Source organism: Vulpes vulpes, chromosome 9 (assembly GCF_048418805.1).
Source record: "Vulpes vulpes isolate BD-2025 chromosome 9, VulVul3, whole genome shotgun sequence".
In the NCBI taxonomy this organism is placed as follows: Eukaryota; Metazoa; Chordata; class Mammalia; order Carnivora; family Canidae; genus Vulpes; species Vulpes vulpes.
The window spans coordinates 31,126,409-31,131,304 of NC_132788.1; positions in this window are offsets into that span (position 1 = coordinate 31,126,409).

The following is a 4,896-nucleotide window of genomic DNA, read 5'->3' on the forward strand; positions in this document are numbered from 1 at the left end:
CTGCATCTGGGCGGAAATGCAAACCCATGCAGAAGCCCTTGGTTGCTGCCCAGCCTAAAAGGTACCTAGTAGGAATGACAGCACCACCTCGGATAGACCCTAGATGGGATTATAAGCATGGGTAGCAGGGACTAGCCCTAGGACCACATGGTACTATGCCCTTTGGAGAGCATGAAGAGATGTATCATCAAGCCAGTGAATTATGACAATATTAGGGAAATCACCTAAGAGCTAGGTGAAAATCCTTCTCTTTTCCAGTCTCACTTGGTGGAGGGGCTGTGAAAATTCACTAATGTAGACCCAGACACTCCAGAAGGGCAGTTAATCCTGGGGACCCACTTCGTAAGCCAATCAGCCTCAGGTATCCACAGAAAGCTCCAAAAGATGACTTTAGGGCCCCAAACCTCCTTTAACCAGCTTACAGATATGGCCTTCTCTGTCTTCAACAAATGAGATCAGGCCGAGAAGGAAAGGAAGAAACAACAGGACAAAGGCAGGCAGGCTTTTAGCTGCTGCCATTAAGGCACCTGACACCCAAACAAAATCCCAAAAGACCACAAGATAAACTTGGTTCTGCTGTGGAAGCCTGGACCAGTAGAAACAAGAATGCTCCCAAAATTATCCACCATGGAAGGCGCTCTGCTCCCTAGGTGGGTACAAAGGGCACTAAAAGAGGCACTGCCCTTGGGTCCGCAGGGAGCTGAGATCTGATCCCTCACCAGTTATGGCCCTGAGTAACTAATGGGGCCCAAAGTTCCTAGAGGCCCCCACAAAGACCATCAACATTTTGGAGGGGAACCATGGTGACTTCTCCTGTGGCAGGTAAGCCTGTCAGATTTCTGATGGACTTGGGAGGTACATATTCAGTCCTTACTTCCTATTTCAAAGCATGCACTAGTGTTGGAGTAGAGGGAAAACCAAAACCAAAATATTTCACCGAACCCCTATCTTGCTTATGGGGAAATTATCTCATAATTCATAAATCCCCGGTCATGCCAGAATGCCCCAGCCTTCTATCGGGAAGGAATTTTTCTCTTTTTTTTTTCAAGTTTTTATTTAAATTCTAGCTAATTAACAAACAGCAGAATATCAGTTTCAGGTGTAGAATTGAGTGATTTAATACTTCAATACCCAGTGCTCATCACGTTTGCCCTCCTTAATCCCCATCATCTATTCAATCCACCCCCCCAACCCCGCCCCACTCCCCCCACACCTATCTACCCTCTGGTAACCATCAGTTTGTTTTCTAGGTTAAGAGTCTATCTCTTGGTTTGCCTCTTTTCTTCCCCCTACCCCATCCATTTGTTTTGTTTCTTAAATTCCACATGAGTGAAACCTTATGATATTTGTCTTTCTCTGACTTATTTCACTTAGCATAATACACTCTAGCTCTATTCACATCATTGCAAATGGCAAGATCTCTTTCCTTTTTATAATATTCCATTGTATATAAATACCACCTCTTCTTTATCCATTCATCACCAGTCAATGGACATTTGGGCTCTTTCCATAATTTGGTTACTGTATTGTTGATAATGCTGCTATAAACATTGGGGTGCATTTATCCAGGAAGGGATTTCATATCTACCTTCGAGCTACTCTCAACTTCCCAGAAACAAGGGGCCTCTTCCATGCTAACTTGCACCCTCCCTTGCCCCGACTCAAGGAAGACCCTCCTGATAATATTTCCCCACAAATCTGGGACCAAGTTAATCCTAAAGTGTGGGACAAAGGAATGCCAAGACAACAATATTTATAATACAGTACAAAGAAGTTATACTGCATGTAGGCCCACAGAAACAAAAAAGCAGCTTAGAATGTTTCTAGGATTGTCAGGCTTTTGCCAAATCTGGATTCCAGGGTTCGGACTGATAGCTAAACCCCTATAGGAGGTTTTAAAGGGGCCAGACACTGACCTACTTAAAAGAACAAAAAAACACAAGAGGCTTTTCAAAAAATAAGAGCCTGGGGGTGGGTGGGGGCAGGGGAAGGAGAATCCGGGGAGCCTTTTTACAACAGCCCCAATGCTGAGAATTCCTAACCTTAAAAAGCCCTTCCTATTGTTTGTGGCTGAAAGGCAAGGGGTGGCCCTGGGGGTACTTCCTCAAAATTTAGAACCAGCCCCACAGCCAGTGGCCTATTTTTCTAAACAACTGGACACAGTGGTAGCCAGATGGCTAGAAAGCCTGAGGGCAGTTGCTGCCACTGCACTTCTGGTGAAGGAAGCCACTAAGTTAACCCTAGGTCGTCCCTGAAAGAACAAACTCCACATCAGGTACAGGGATTCCTAGAGATAAAAGTGATGAGGAAACAGAGGGCTAGCTAAGGACAAAGCACAAGTACAGGGCAGCACACTAACAAGTCCTTGAAACAGACGGAGGGACATTCCTCTGTGGACTCAACTGCCTCCATGTTAATATTTTGCTAAGGGTAAAAGGCAATCTTAGCCCAACCCCCAGGAATCTGTAAGTCTACCCCAACATATTAAAAACTCCTTTAGAAATTTCCTTTATCTTTAAACCCCCAACATACATGTTGGTAATCATCCCCCAAGTACATGGCCCACCCATATACATCTGAAGGGTCTCATGACTAAGGTTTTATTAGACAGTAATAAGTGACCTTTTCCCAACAATAGCTAGCCCCCTCAAGGTCCTGGAAACATTGCTTCCAAAATTCCTTAGAGAGTACGCTACCCCCAAACCCCTCCCAACTCCCAGGTATATAATCAGCCACTTCTTCCAGGCCTGGGGCAGCAGCACTGCCCGCCCAAGGGCCCCATCCCCGTGCTTTAATAAAACCACCATTTCGCACCAAAGACATCTCAAGAATTCTTTCTTGGCCATTGGCTCTGGACCTCACTTATATTCCAAAATTTCATCAAAACGACACGTTGGCTAACAGGAGGGTCCCTTACTAAATATCAGGCTCTTCTCCAGAGGTGATCTTTGAACTATGTCAAATTCTTAACCTGGCTACTCTGCCATCTAAAGGAGATGAAAACCTTCTCACTCCTGTGTGAAAACCACAGAACAGGTCTATTTCAGTAAGCCAGATTTAAAAGACCAACCTTTGAATAACCCAAACAATATATGGTTTACCAATGGCACCAGTTTTATAAAAGGAAGGATTAAAGGGGCCAGACATGCCATGGTAGACCTTCACCAGGTCATAGAAGAAGGAGGTCTGTTCCCAATACAATGGCGCAAAAGGCTGAGCTTACTGCCTTGACAAGAGCCTTAAAACTAGGAAAGGACAAAAGAGCTAACATCTACATTGACTCTAAGTATACCTTTTTGTTCTCCATGCTCATACTACCATTTGTAAAGAAAAGGGGCTTTTAACTGCCAAATAGTTCCCAATACAACATCACCACGAGATACTTGATCTCTTACAAGCAGTACAGGAGCCTACAGAAGTGGCTGCCAAAATCCAATGCAAAGGCCATCAAAAGGGAAAGACTGATATTATTGCAGGAAACAATTGAGCAGACAGTGTGGTTAAAAATGCAGCCCTTGGGATCCCTGGGTGGCGCAGCGGTTTGGCGCCTGCCTTTGGCCCAGGGCGCGATCCTGGAGACCCGGGATCGAATCCCACGTCGGGCTCCCGGTGCATGGAGCCTGCTTCTCCCTCTGCCTGTGTCTCTGCCTCTCTCTCTCTCTCTGTGTGACTATCATAAATAAAAATTAAAAAAAAATTTAAAAAAAAAAATAAAGTTTGAATTTCCCTTATAAAAAAAAATAAAATAAAATAAAAATAAAAATGCAGCCCTGGAAGCTCTCCCAATACAGGCAGCCTTATGCCCTCATGGGCCAATCTTCCAACAACAGCCCCAATATACAGAAAGAAAAATAAACTGGGCTCAGCAGAAAGGCCACCAACTAGATTCTGAGGGATGGTGGACACAAGACCAAAAGGTGACGCTTCCCCAAGCATCCCAGTGGAAAATAATCAAGCGAATACATAACTCCTCTCATTTTAGAAGGGACATATTAACCTCCTTAGCTCTTAGAGTCTTTTTCAGGAATTGGCCTGTTACGGGTTATGAAGGAAGTCACCAAGGCCTGTGATCTATGTTACAAAAACACCTCTGACGGAAGGCTTAAACTACCTCCACTCCTCCAGCCCATCCCAAGGTGAGGCACACACCCTGTAGAGGACTGACAGACTTCACAAAAATGCCTCCACCTCAGGGATATAAACACCTCCTGTTCTCTGTGGACCCTTCACTGGATAGAGGCTTATCCTGCTAGAATAGGAAAAAGCCCAAGAGGTAGTAAAAGCCCTACTAAAGAAAATTATCGTGAGATTTGGGCTTCCAAAGCTGAGTAATAATGGTTCATCCTTTATTGTCAAGCTTACTCAACATCTGTTTTCTGCCTTGAGAATTCATTACCACTCCACAGCTGCCTGGAGACTCCAATCCTCAGGAAAGGTTAGACTAATCAAAACACTTAAAAAAAATCTTGGCCAAACTTTGCCAGGAAATCTCAGAATCCTGTACAAAACTCATACCTGCAGCCCTCTTGAGAATGAGAATGGCCCCAAAAAGAGATGTCCAACTCAGCCCTTTTGAAATGCTACATGGGAGAGCTTTCTTAATAGTAGATCTGCTGTTTGATTCAAAAACCTGCGCACTTACAAAACATTTAATCTAGGACAGGTACAGCAAGCTCTCACAGACTACGGCAACAAAATTTTGCCTGTGCCTAAGAAAGAGCATGTCCCTGCCCAGATTAGGCCAGGGGACATAGTTTTATTAAAAACCTGGAAAGAGGGCTCACTTTCAAATCAATTAGAACCAAATGAAAGGGACTCTATCAGGTTCTTCTAGCACCCCAATAGCAGTTAAGCTCCAAGGCAAAACTAGCTGGGTTAATTTGTCTAGAATAAAAC